Genomic DNA, 14,453 nt, shown 5'->3' on the forward strand with positions numbered 1-14,453 from the left:
GGCAAGAGTAATCTTTACAGGAGAGAGAAGTGATGGGCAAAAGCTGACAGAGCAGACGGCCAGTTTAACTGCCAGGTTTAGGCTGCGAGAATGAATGCCGAGCCCCTTGTGCCAAGAGCACGTCTCTTACCTACTGATCTGCTGAAGACAAAAGGGTTTTCTTCTTTTCTGAAACTGGGCACTTGGAGCTCGATGGGTCAGGCACACAAAGCTTCCCTGCTGCCAAAGGTATTTTTTTTCCCCTTCGGGTTTTTGTTGTTGTTGTTTGGTTTTTTACCCCAGAGAGTAAAGGGCAGACCAGTGGATTCAGCAGGGGCAAAGGGTGGAATTCGAGACTCAACAGGCGAACTGCAGAGCTCTTTCCAAAAGATGTTGTATTTCAAGGCGCTTTCATTTGTAAATCTTCTTCATGCTCAGTGTCAATAAAACTGGAGGTGGGAGGGGAATAAACTTTTTTAACTGCTGAAATAAACCGGACTCCCCAGGAAAAGGGAACGTGATGTGCACTGGATTTGTGGCTCGACTTTTGCCGTTTATTAAATATACTTTCAGACAGGCAATGAAGATGGACGGGTAGCAATCCAACAGTCAGGCAGGACCTGCCGCCAGTCCCTGGCAGAAGGATAGCGGTATTCTCAAGAACGGCGGCATAAACAAAAAGAAGGGGAAGTCGCGTCCCGGCGGCAGCGGCCCAGGCTCGGCTGTCAGCGGCAGCGCCCGCGGCCGCAGCAGGCAAGGGCAGCCAGCAGCATCGCGCCGGGGTACGCTGGGCTGCTCGGCGCCTTCTTCTCCGCGGTTACCTGTGCGCAGCGGGGCGAGGCGGGCGCGGACGCGGCGCTGGAGCGGCAGCAGGCGCACACCGGCGGCAGGACAAGGCAGGGCCGGGCCCGGCAGCTCCGCTCCCTCCTCCGCCTCCTTCCGCCGGGCTCTGCGGCGCGGGCGCCCCGCGGGACCGCGCTCCGCCGGGGCGGGCAGGAAGCGGCGGCACCGCCCCCCGCCGGCGGCACCGCCCCGCCCCGCGGTGGCACCGCCCTGCCTGTCCCTCGGCCGGCGGCGCGGGGCTGCGCCGGCAGCTATTGTGAGCGGGGCGGCTTCGGGGAGCCGCCGCTTCCCCCCGGGAGCGAGCTCCGGCGGGGCCCAAGTGCGGCCCCGGCCCCACGAACCGCCCGTCCGCACCTCGGGGAGCTCCGGCCCTGTGCCTGTGCCCGTGCCCGCTCGGGCTCCGTGTGAGTAACTCGGCCACCGGCAGAAGCGTCCACAGGGGTTTGCCAGCCCCAGGGTACCAGAACCTCTCCGCTAAGTCAGGAGGGCGGGTTTGCACCAGCGCACACCGGCCGAGGAGCTGACTCACCCGCTTTTTGCTGGCCGAATACTGAAAATAATTGGAAGCGTGTCAAGAACTGATCATGACTAACTACATGTAAGCAGGATATTAAAGCAGCTCCCTGTCTGTAATGTTCTGCATAAGTACACATCATCTAGTCTTCCAAGGCTTAAGTCTATTGCAACAGTAAACATCCACAGACCTCTGCTACTCTGCCACAGCTGGATCTAATGGTTGGGGTGGAAGTAGGAGATGGAAGAGACTTCAGTATTTTCTCCAAATGCAACCATGACTTTATAGAATCATAGAATGTTTTTGAGTTGGAAGGGACCTCAAAGCTCACCCAGTTTCAACCTCCTGCAACAGGCAGGGGGGACACCTTCTATTAGAGCAGGTTGCTCCAAGCCCCTGTGTCCAACCTGGCCTTGAACACTGCCAGGGATGGGGCAGCCACAGCTTCTCTGGGCACCCTGTGCCAGCGCTCCACCATCTTCACAGGAAGGAACTTCCATGTTTCCTCACTTTACTACATGATAAAAGTTGGTAGGCACATTCAGAGGTGGGTTTTGTTGAAGGCTTTAGTGCCTGGAATCACACTCTTGAATTTCAACTTTAAAAACAGTTTAAACATGGAACAAACTTTAAAGAAAATCCTGAACATGCTGCTCCTGAGCCTGTCTGCCCATTCAAGGAAGGCCAGCAAAGGGATTCCAAAATGCTGACAAAAAGGAAGGCTTAAGGCAGCCTCCCTGTTGTGGAGGATCTAATCACATGTGGTAGCAGCAGCAGTGCAGTTGTCTCTGCAGGGTACCAACCCCTGTACCATATCTGGTTCTGAAATGGGGTGAACAACTTCACCTTCTCCCAGCCCCACACCTGTAATCAGGGCAAATCCACAGCCTAAACAGGGCCCGAGATAACAAACTAGTCCTTCGACACAAACGTGCTTGCGTACAAACAATGGTACATTGCCTTTCTCACAATCCACCTCCTCCTCCTCTGGCTTTTGCATACAACACACCTGAATCCTCCCCTTTGAGGTCACTCCTGTCTGTAAATTCCTGATGATGATCTCCCAGTGATGGCTTCTATTCATCTCCTGGCTCCTGTTCACTTACTTGTGATTTCAAGAACAAGCAAAACTAAAAATGAAAGAAGCTGTCACAGTTGATTTAACACACTAAGGTCTGACTATGCAAACATGAAGTCCATCGGTCTGGCTGTAAGAGGACACTAGTTTCCAACAGTACTAAGTGTGCAAAAACTGGCCACATGTCAAATCCTTGCCCGGTGCAACCTGGCCTACAGAAGCTCATCAGGGCTCTTCATGTGAGAAGACATAATATGATTCAAGGCCAGGCTGGACAGGGCTTGAAGCAACCTGCTCTAGTGGAAGGTGTCCCTGCCCATGGCAGGGGCTTGGAACTGGATGAGGTTTAAGATTCCTTCCAACCCAAACTATTCTGTGATTCAATGATTCTAGGAATTCAACCATGTACCTTGTAATTACTTTAAGCAAACAAATCCCTTCCAACATTCCCAACTCTTAACATTGAAAAGAAAGATCCAGAAAAAAAATCTAGGAAGTCAGATTTCAGTAATGCTGAATGCAGCATATATAAGCATCTATTTTTTTCCCTCCTAACTGACATTTATTCATTGGAACACTGCAGTGGAACAAATGTAGAAGCACATGTAAACAGTTCATTAACATCCCATAACCTTACAGCTTACAAATGCAGAAAAAAAAACAAGACAAGGCAGCAGCAGCTAATGAAGCACATATTTGCTAGATGCTGAGGGGTAGACTTGTAAGGGAAATGTAGCTACAGAGAGTTCAAGAGTTATAAACTATGCTTCAATCACACATCCTGTCTCCCTCCCACACACTGAAAGAACATAGTGGGCAGTAGGGAGAGAAGGTAGAGTCTTAACATTGCTTAATGCAGACACTGAAAAGCAGCTAGCCTTGCCTGAGGCGTATTAACCTCAACTCCTTTGCTGCCGTTTATTCTGCAGAGCACTAGCACTGCTCATGTTTAACGCACACAATGGGAGATAACAGCTTTATCAGAACTGGAAAAGAACAAAGATGCACCGAATCCAAATTCTCTTCCTTAAAATATTCTCCCCCCTGTATCCTCCCTTCACCCAGCTCCCGCCCAGCCCAGTCCTCAGGAGCTCCAGCACACATCTGAACGGCTGCCAGCGGAGGAAGCGAGCAGTTTCCATACACACATCACGCCACAATGTGGGAATTCAGGAAACAGCACAAGAAAGGGGTTCCTAATAACTGTTCCAACGTGCTCAGGCCAATTTATGCAATCATACAAAGGTCACAGGAGATGTGTTAAAAAGCACAAAAGATAAATGTCACAATGGCGACTAGTTCAAAGTAGGAAAATAAATCTTGGGCTTACAAAGTGTTTGGATGACCTGGACTTGCTCCACCTCCAATTTTTTTAAGAGGTTGTCCTTCACATTCTTTAAAATTCCTCCATCTTAAAATTCCTCCCTCCAGGAATTGCTGTAACTCCACCGTCCTTTGTCCACAGCAGCTGGAGCTCAGGAAGCTGCTGATATTATCCCTCATGTACAGAGAGAAATCACCACTCAGTCCCGAGTCCATTCAGTGCAGCTGAGAGGGGTGTAAATTAATTTCCCTGGATCTCTGATCTCGGGCCAGTTTCACAGAGCTTTTCTTCTTGCACATAAAAATAAACTATTAACAGTGCTCAGAAGTGCCATTTAGCTCTTGGGACCAGACAGCACATTCCCACCACCACCAAAGCTGGGGGGGTCTTTGTCTAGTCTGTAAATATGCAGTTGGGGGAAATAATGACTCTACAGTAAAAAAACTGCCATGCAAGAAATAGGAAAAAAGACTAAGCAGAGGAGCTGAGGCCAAGCGTATGAGGTGGGCAGGAACAAGGAATAGGCTGTTCTGAAAAGGGAGATTACTTTGTATTTCTTGCCAAAGAAGCCGAAGTCAGTTTGACAGATACATTCATTGAAGGACAGGAAGTGAACGAATCATTAGGGGATGCAGATCACAACAAGATTAGATCAACTCAGAACTGTGTAAGAATCACAAGAAACATGTGGAGAAGACACCATGGTAGAGCAGGGTTTGTCCAGGGAGTTAAGTCGAGACTGGGAGTCACAGGCCACAGGACCTGCCTTGTTGCTGCATCTACAGTGAATGTGGACATTCAGCACTGCAGCTTCTGCTGTCATTTTACCACTAGGCTGGACAGCCCCCCAGGGTGGTCATGGCTGTTTTGAGTTGTATTTAGAGGATTTGATGATGCTTCCCTATTCAGCCCGAAGCTGTAACAAACCCTGAAGGACTCCCTCAGGTCCTGCCTTTGGGTATGGCTGGAGGCCAGCTCTGATTTCTGAAGAGAAACAAAATCATTCTTACATGAGACTGGACATGAATTATAATTAAAGCCAGTTATCATTCACCAACAGAGGGTAATGACAGATATCCACAGACCAACACCACCAGAAATTGCTACTATGAAACTTGACATGTGTGGAATCACTAGAAAAATCCTACTTTTCCAAACACAAGAGGAGGAATAGTCACACACTGTGTGCTCCACTGTCCTTCACTGAGGAACTGCTGTGTCTTTCTACGCGTTTATTATTCTACCAACTCTATACAATAAAAGCTTAATGACCATGTAACTTCTGGGAGGGAAGTAACTGATACAGGGACTTTTGCATAGCCAACATCCTATCCTTTAATATGGCTCCTGCTCACCTAAGGGTCTGTATCATACTGTGTGTGATGACTTTCAGAAGTGTGTCAGTTTGGATGGTACCTCTGATGGGTGAAACTCAAGTTCAGCAAATGGCTCCCTGGGTGAAGGGTCTGCACAGGAAGGGGGAGAAAAGGAACAGTTTACTACAGTGGGATGCAATATAGAGGTCAGCAGTGTGGTGTCACCCATGAGTTGATTGATCAGGTACCACCTGTAAAGAGAACTTTTCTAACTGCTGAACCTTGGCCCCTTTCTATGGGGAACTTCAGAAGAAAGCTGTGTAACCAGAAGAATGATAACTGCCAACTATGGAAAAACAAATTAATGGTTTCATCTTTGCTCTAAACATGCCCCATACCCTAAGACTTAAATGTGGGTTCAGCAAAATAAGGTTAGTTTGGAAAAAGGATTTCCTTACAAGTCGCCCTTCTCCCAGAGAAGGGCCTATAAGCCTTTAACTGATGTCTATTGTGTCAACAACCTTGATGTATGAAAGTTGACCATCTCCCTTGTTTCTCTGCACTCTCCTGACTCTTTGAAAAGAGTTTTCTCTTCAAAATCTGCTGAAATGAATTAAAAGATTCCTTCAGCTTCCAGTGGATTTGGATCAGAGTGAGCTGTAAGAATAAGGCATGGAGACCCTGCACTTCAACACAGTCTTTGTTTGCTCTCGATAACTAAAGAATGTATGAAGTCACAAGAGAGCGAGATGCACGGCAGCTTCTGCAGCAAAACACAGACTTATATTTCAATGCCCATAAAGATGAAGAGGCTGATTTGAAACCAAAAAGCCAAACCTCTTTAAAGTCCTAAAATGGTGCAACTGCATTGATAAATACCACAGAGGCAGGGCTCATTTTGGATTTCAAGTTTCTGCAACATGTTTTTAGCACCACTGTCAGAAGCAGGCTCAGAACTGAGAAATGACCAAAATCAGTCTTCAGCTGGAAGCAACCTTCCATTGCCTGGGAAGGTTAAAAGCATGGTGTTTATGAAACAATAAGCACAACAAAAATGCTACAGCTCTACTCATTGCAGGAGCAGGACTGTCTCCCCCCACTACACAGAAGCTGTACTGAAGAATAGAGAGATTATTTTGAACATGAAATTAAAGGAGAGAAATGAAAGGGAAATAATGTTATGTACAAAAAAGGTCAAATGCATTGGAACAAGAAATATGAAATTCTGTTCAATAATTGCTTCAGAAAGTGACAATTTTTCTGAGCACAGACTTGAACCTCTAAGCAATCTTTCTCCTGTAGTAAGCTACAAGAAGATTGATAATTAGAGCCGGCAAGATATCAAGCCACAGATCACTGATTAACATTTCATTTTCACTGAAATGAAAAACTAAAAATAGAATGATGGCACAAAATCTGATTAGATTTTACAATCAATTTCAGAAGCTGCTGCCCCATTCTGGAAGAGCACCAGCACTCTCTGCTGGTGAGCTTTGTTCAGCAGTTATTGAGAGGAAAAATGAGGAATGAAAATGCGTTATGATTTTGATACAGAATGCCACTTTTGTTTGAAATGGGTGAGTAATTTGATTCCTTTCAGTTTAGCAAACAGGAACTCTAGGAGCTAGTTTTGGTTTTGGAAACAATACAGTCATTACTAAGAAGTGTATTTATTATGGGCAATCACCATTCACTGGAATAAATTTCAGTCACAAATAAACATCTGATGTTTAATGCTTCTCTCTGCAGAAAGCGCTTCTGCTGTGCTGCCACATAAAGACAAGCTGGTGTGAGAAGTTCCCAGGATGCCAAATCCCTTGGCTCCACCCTGACTTTCCATCAGTTTTAGAGCTATGCCAAGAAAAACAGCTCTTCTTAAAAAAGTCCTAGCATAGCACCAACATCACAGTGGAAATGCTACTGTGCTTTAATAAAAGCAAACCGGCTCCCAACCCTGTCTCTGTTACACCCTTTGCCAGGAAGCTGGAAAAGCTTTGACTCCCTCTCCTCAGCATGCACCCAAGCCTTGTCCACACCCTTCATGGGCTGCTTTACTGCATCCCAGCCAGGGACCGCACAGGGACAAACAGATCAGGAGCAAAAAGAAATAAACCCAAAGCCAAGTACCCGAGTGACAAATGTCCCAGTTTCCAAACTCTGCAGAGACCGGGCATCAGTGAGAAGGGTTAAAGACTGGCAAACTGAATCCATGTGCAGCTCATGGAAGTGGGGGAAACAAAAGAGACAATGTTAAGGACAGAGTATTCATTAGCAAAGGGCTCAAGTTTCTTGCCTTTTCCCGGTCTGCTTCCCAATGGCCATTTTTCAAGGTAGCTTTTTGTTCTTTAGTTTTGAACATAGTAATGGAAAGACATTCTGCTCTGTCTTAGCTAACGAAATAAAGCTCAGTACACGTTAAACTGCTTAAGATAAATTGTCTTTTTAATTCCCTGGGGACTAGAGGGGAGAACAATGTCAGAGATGGGGTTTTTCTGCCTTTCCCTCCCTTTCAATGCCTGCAAGGCTCTCAGGAACTGGTTCATTTGGGATACTTAGGAGATTCAGTTTACAGCAGCAACACATGTCTGAGAAAGGGGACCCGGTCATTCATGGTGAGAGACATGAGATACCCTTTTTTTCCACCTGAGGGTCAGAGTCAACCCTCTGACAAGGTGGAGTGTGCAGCCACAGCTGAATTACATAATGTGAGAGGGTGAGTGGCTCTGATGAAGGCCCAGTGCTCCCAAAACCCTGCAGCCCTCCACCACACATGAGACGTCCAGAGCAGGACTGCAATCACGCTGTGCCTAGGGCCAGGGTTTTGAAAGCAGCTCCGTATCTGGCAGGTCAGAACCACTACCTTAGGATCTGCTTCATAAGGTCCCTACATATAAGCTGAGCCTTGAAATTCTGACCTTTGCTTCTTCAGAAGAATCTGGGTCCTCCTGGGGCTTACAGGGGAACTGGTTTGCTGCTCAGTCAAGAAAAAGCAGCAATTAGGGTAGAGTTCTGGAAAAAGCAGTTAAAATAGCAGGTCAGGGTCTATTTCACCATTTCAGGCAGTAGATAGGTGTATATTAAATGTAGCAAAGCTACACAGCATTTTACTTTGACTTTTTACTTTTTTGAAGTAAAAGGTGGGAAGAACAGCTCCTGAATTAGAAAACAGCTAAGAGCCCTAAAAGGAACAAGCACAGTGGTAAAAATAAGTGACTTTTAACATAATCGTAACTCAAAGTCAGAAATAATTGTTCTAATGCATCCTGCTCCTGACAAATCTGAACTTCAGAAGCGCTTAACATCTGCAGAGAGTCCCAAGGAGCTTTCTAAGCATTCAGGGATCGCTGACACTTGGCTGAGGGGGACAGAGTGACAGCCAAATGCCAAGAACAGCTCTAAAACACTGCATGAGGAGCAGACATTCCTGCCTGAGGGATCAGAGCAAGTTTCCATTGCAGAAAAGGAGAAAAAGTTTTGACCCTGAAGTTTTCTACTTTTCAAGGAAGTTAGTATTTTGGAGATCATTGCTCTATGAGGAATGAGAAGATGCATAAAGCTTTGAGAACTCAAGTAAGTGAAGGAAATTAACATGATTACTTTTTTTTTATTAACTATACATGCCAGACTGCTCTTAAATATTCTCTTCCCACATTCCTACCTACACCTTTACCTTCGTACCATACAAATTCTGTATTCAGCTCTGTCCCTTGATCATTAATGCAGACTCCTAAGCTTCAGACTTCAAAGAAATGCACGAGTAAGAGTCACAGGCACAAGACTGGAACAGCGTCAGAGCTTCCCCATGCAGGAACCTCCATCTTCTGTTTGACTTCACTGTACAAATACCTCGCTCTATATCAAAACTAGGAAATTCAATGATTTATGTAGGGCTTCCCACAGATTAAGTTAATAAGGGAACCTAACAGTGCCTCATCTCCTTCCGCCTTCCAAACACTGGTAAATGAAAGGAAATGGGAATGTCTCCTGGGGTAAGGGAAAGACGTGAGCGTTCTACAAATGTGCAAGGGAAGAAACCAAAGGCTTCATTGTGTGGATATGCATTTCTCCAGGACCCCTCTTCCCCTCTCTTCCCTCCCAAAAGTGGTATATGATAATGTTCTTAGGGAAACTTGGTTCAGTCACCCACACCACACCTACTGGCACCTAGAACAGTGGTGGTTTACTTTTCTTCCTGCTTTTTCTCTTTTTCTTCCCTTTGTCCCTTCCCCCTTTCTTCTGTTCTCACCCTCCTTCCTGCTGCTCAAAATGCCTGCAATCCTGCTTCTTTATTTCTGGAGGTTGCCTTCTGTCACTTGGAGTAAATTTCCAGTACCACCAACATTACTCAGAGCTCCAGTTATGCCTTACTAGTCAAAGCTTCCAGCCTATGAGACTGAATTACAGTTGAACACAATACAAATGAAGAAATTATGGCACAGACAAATCAAGATGTAGGTGTCTCCAAGACCCTAAGGGACAAAGGGACTCATTTTAATGTAACTTGCAATCAGCATCCCTTTAAGTTACATTTGAAAATTACACCAACTTTCCCTGGCCAAGATTAAACCTCTTCACAAGCCAGTTTGGCCTTTTTTCAGCTTTACTTGTGCCTGCTCCTATATCACCAACTTTGAAGGAAACTACACACCACCAAATTAACACAGGTGCGGTTACTTTAGTGGTAAGAAAGCTGCTATAGGTCATCAGGTTTTTCATTCACCATTTTCATCACAAGATGGTCTGTGCTTGTTCTGGGTTAAGTTAGACGTTACTGTGGCCAAGCATGAGAAGCTGCTGTAGATCCACAGCTTCAAAGTGCCTCTATCAGCCCTAGGATCCCTAGTGAGACATTAGGCTAAAGTGGCAGTGCTGATGGCAAATGATGTTACAGAGCAATGATTTACTTCCTGAGAAAGGGAACTATAAAGCCAAACTCGGGAATTTCTCTGCCTAATGAGAACGTTGCAATTAGGTCATCGCTGAACACCGCATAACCACAAATCGGAGCAAAAACATTCCCACAGAATAAGTAAGATGTGACAGCAGGTATTTGGAATGAGAACAAGGATTTCATCCCTGTAGCCCTACTGCTGAATTATGTGGATAAACAGTGGCTCTGGGATAGTCGGCTTCCAGTGGGGACAGGCAGGTGTCAGAATACACAGACCCAGCTTAGCACGAGCAACCTGGAGCCTCAGCTCCCAAACTTGAAAGTACATGTCCAACTTTGATGAAATTTGACAAGGTGTTCAAAGCAGGTTTCAGGGTCACAACTCATTTTAGGCCATGTATGAACTGGATTCCAGGCCACAACCTTCTCTGTATCTTCTGGACTCCAGTCTGAGCAATGCTACTAACTTCCAGTAACTATTTCTGCTAAAAAACTAGATCACTTCTGCACATAACCTTGCTCACTTCAGGCTGTATGCTTTGGTAAGCCTTTGAACACGAGACCTTTATTCAACTGACAAGATAAGGAGCTTTAATAGGAGAACACGCTCCAGACTGATTTTGGGACTGAAACTCTAACGCTTTCCCTCCCTTGGATCCTGCACAGGCGTGTGGAAGTACCTGCTGTTGGGGCAGACAGGAGAGTGAAGATTTGTGGGTTAATGGAATGCTCTTCTGATCAGGCAGATTGGGTTACAGGGTCTCTGAAGAGCATCTGCTTCAGTATGGCACTTTAGTTTATGACTGGGGATTTCTTCTAATTGGATTGTACTCTTAATTATTTATGGCCTATATTATCTGCAGAAGCTGCCCAAACCCACAGCCTTCCTCAGGATAATTGGAATAATCATATTTGTACCTCTTCTGTAAAGCACCTTGAGCCTCCCTGATGAGAAATGCTGGCACAGGATTAGACGCTTAATGAAAAATTATTGTTAAAAAGTAGAATAAAAATGAAAAGCGAACCAAGATGGAATTTGCTATTTAATGCTGCATTAGAGCTGAACTGAGGATCATTTATCAGAGGTGACAGTGAAAGTTTTAACCTGAAAATTGAACGGGGATCTTCTTCATGCATCTCACAGCGGCCTTCCAGCCCTCACCTTCCTAAGAAAGAGTCCCTCACACTGATACAAACAGGATTTGTGCTTCTGCTTCAACCATCTGGTAAATGTGATGGTGAATACGTATGGGCCTACCTGAATCAGTCTGCTAACGAAGGGCAGAATCTCTCAACCTGAGGGCAGACCATGAAGTACTAGCAGGGATGGCTAAACCCAGAGCCGCAAAGCGGCTGGTGGGATCCCCACTCTCTACCAGGCAAGGATGCAAACACAAAGCTTTTAACTCTTTGGGGATCAGCACCCTCAGACTGGCGTTTTGTTCTCTCAGAGATCAAAGCAGGAGCATTTGGAGTCAATTCTGCTTAATTCAGAGTTGGGGCAGATGTGGATGAGCTCCTGTGGGGTTTGGGGGCTGTCAGGGTCTCCACAGGGAAGAGGATGGCAGAGGCCCTGGACCGTGGGTAGCAAACCATCCCCTTGTATTACCACGACTTCAAAATGGATCAGGGAAGGGACAGGACAGCTTTGCTCTCTCCTTCACACCCTCTCCTCTGCCCCCACTACCACACACATCAAACAGCCCCCGCTGCAAACCCTCACAGCCTTCCCCTCACCTCGCTGCGTTAAGGAGAGCTCCCGGAGACCTCCGCTGGTGCCTGTGCTGACCCCCACTACGGGACGCGGCGCCGGGGGCTGCGGGCTGAGCCGCCGAACCGCCCCTCTCCTGCCCACCTCGCCCGGGAAAGGCGGCGGTGTCCGTGAGGGCAGCGGAGGGACACGGGAGCCCCTTCTCCGGCTCCGAGGGGGCACCCCGCCTCGGGGCCGTGCACTTCCCTCCGGCTGGAGGCGAGCGGCCGAGCCGGGGACTCCGCGGCCGTTAGGCGGGAGCCGGCGCCGCCGCCTCAGCAGCCCCTGCGGCGGGGAACCCCCGCGCCACTCCCCGCTGCACCTGCCCCGAGCCCCGCATCCCGGGCGGGCAGCGCGGCCGCGGCCCCTGCCTGCTCGCGGGGGGCCCGGCGGGGCAGCAGGCAGCCTTGCTCCCCTCCCGCAGCCGGCCTCACCCCCCCTCCACACCCGCTCCTTACCCCGCGGGCGCCTGCCCCAGCGGCTCCCCGCTCATCCATCTTGCTCCTCTTCCCTCCGAGGTGACAAAGCCGGCATGGCAATGAAAGACAGCGAGGAGCTCTGGGAAGTGCCTACCCCAGATTCGGTTATTAACTTTCACCAGGCGGCTGCAACTACGGCACCCGGCATCCCCCGCTGGGACAGCGCCTGCAAAGCCGGCCGGGAAGTGTAGTCCTGCCGCCGCCTCACCGCCCGCCCGCCCGCCGGCGGGAGCTGGAGGCCCGCCTCGCCTGGCCTCAGCACGGCCCCGGGTCGGAGCTGAGCCGCCGCCGCCGAAGGGCCCTTTTGGTTTCCGTGTCTTGGCTGGGGAAGGAGAAGTGGGGCAGGAGGGTGCTTCATGGAGGCCTGGGACACTCAGCACCTGGGGGCTGGAAGCACAGAAGTCCCCCTTGAAACGCCGTGGGGTTCACCAGGCAGGCAGGTGCCATAGGGAACACATAGAATGAAAAGGGATGGAGATGTTTATCCCTCCCTCCCGGAGGGGGGATGCTTCCCCAGCCTCATGGCTTCGCTCACAAAATGGCCGCTGCTCAGCACAGCTCCATCCTTTCAAAGGCAGAGCCATAGCCCAAAGTGTTGATGTTTTAGCGTTCTGAAGGTACATTTGCCGCAGCAGCCTCCTGCCCAGCCAGATCTGCAGATAGAAAGGGCATCCTGGGCCCCCTCTGCCACACCAGGACCGATGTCCCTGCACAAGGCCCCAAATCGCCAGTGCTACAGGTGCCGTTTTTACAACTAACCTCTCCAGGTTTGCATGTTTTACACCACAGAAACGCTTTCTCTATCTCCGGCAGCTAACAGTACATTGTAAATTACGCAGGGAGATACCAGTGTGAAGGTTCACGTGTTTCGGCCTATGAGGAGCTTATTTTGTTGACAGCAATTTATGTCTTTCATGGTGACATTTTTTACCATCTCAACAGTGAGGGTTTAAGCTCTTCACTTTTTATTTCACCTGGTTCTTATAACCAGCCCACTTAAGTGCTTAATCTGTTATCTTCATAGCTCACATCATGAGCTTTTCTGTGACAGCTTTGTCTTCTCATGTCTCTCCTACAGCATTTCTAACCAGCAGCATTCCTTGAACAAGGGCATTTTAGAGGTGCCAGTGGCAATTAACATCCAAACTCAGGTGGGAAAAGGCTTTTAAGCTTTGTTGCTTTTGATGGAGAAGGGAAAAAGCCCAGCAGAGGTAGCAGCCACATGAACCTCTCACCGTAAATACCACAAAAGGAACTATGGAGGGAAAATCTGTTATTGCTCCTTGGGAATCCAGCAACACAGGGGTGCAAAAGTGACACTAAAATGGGCTGTGCTGTCACGAGGCCTTGTTTACCAGAGCCAGACAAGAATCATCTGTTCTAAAACATGGTGGAATGTTTGGTTTTGTACTAGTGGATTCCCCAGATCCATAGTCTTTTGCTGTGGCTGACAAGCTCGCTCCTTCCTTTGCCTCGTTACTGCAGCCGTCAGAGGTCTGCACCCTGGCCTGGAAAACAGGAGTAGCAGTGAGAAAGCAATCCCAGCAAAACCCTGCATCATTCATGTGTAACCAGACACTGCTCGGGAGATTTCCAAAGGAGGGGAGGTGGAGGAGGAAAGCACGGCACTGCACTCATCTGCATTATTCCTCGTGTCTGGTCCCTGCAATAGTCACTTTGAGCTTTAAAATGTACTGAGTATATATTTATACACACACTTCAGCATGATTGGGTTTTAATTCGCATCCCACCACGACTAAAATTTGGCAAATAGGCTGTGTCTGTTTGCAACAGATGCTTTCATTTTGGTTTGGTAATGTTATATGCATACATACAAATTAACTTAAAAGCATACTCTATGTTGTGGCTTGCTGCTTACCTCAGAGATTCTCTCCACGGTTTGTCCTGGCTGCTTTATACTATTCAGGCCATGCAAAACCTCCTGGGAAGCTCCCTAGAATTCCTGCTGGGAATTCACTGGGAATAAAAACAGGCTATCGCTGCTTTACATCGCTCACTTCTCTCTGATCCAGCAGGAAGATACACAAGCGGTTCAGTTGGAGCACTGCATCTCCTTACAGTTCTTAGGAGCAGAACTGCTCACATAATCCAAAACACACTTTTGGATGCTTGGAAGCCAGCCTGAGCTTGGAGTAGTCCTGGGTTTGGTTTAGAGCCACCCTCTGCTCACATTTGGGTCCTGCAGGAAGCACCAGAGCCAGCACGCAACAGTAGAAATGGAAATACAAACTTTATACAGTTGCACTATGTTGGTGGTC

The 14,453-nt window shown here is 47.9% G+C and overlaps 1 protein-coding gene across 6 annotated transcripts in view; it reads right to left on the bottom strand.

Moving 5' to 3' along the window:
* Positions 1-12,399, bottom strand: part of AMOT (angiomotin) — a 58,283-nt gene extending 45,884 nt beyond the window's left edge. For 2 of the 6 annotated variants that reach the window (XM_062640019.1, XM_062640015.1), the window contains exon 1: positions 131-853. The gene's annotated coding sequence lies outside the window, so the exon portion shown is untranslated. Of the gene's footprint in view, positions 1-130; positions 854-2,823; positions 2,968-7,969; positions 8,064-12,153 lie in introns of those variants that run through there. The other 4 variants (XM_062640018.1, XM_062640020.1, XM_062640014.1 and 1 more) reach the window with 4 other exon arrangements.
* Between the last annotated feature and the right edge of the window lie 2,054 nt (positions 12,400-14,453).

Source organism: Pezoporus occidentalis, unplaced genomic scaffold (assembly GCF_034315485.1).
Source record: "Pezoporus occidentalis ecotype Australia unplaced genomic scaffold, CSIRO_AGI_Poc_V1 ctg63, whole genome shotgun sequence".
Taxonomy (NCBI): domain Eukaryota; kingdom Metazoa; phylum Chordata; class Aves; order Psittaciformes; family Psittacidae; genus Pezoporus; species Pezoporus occidentalis.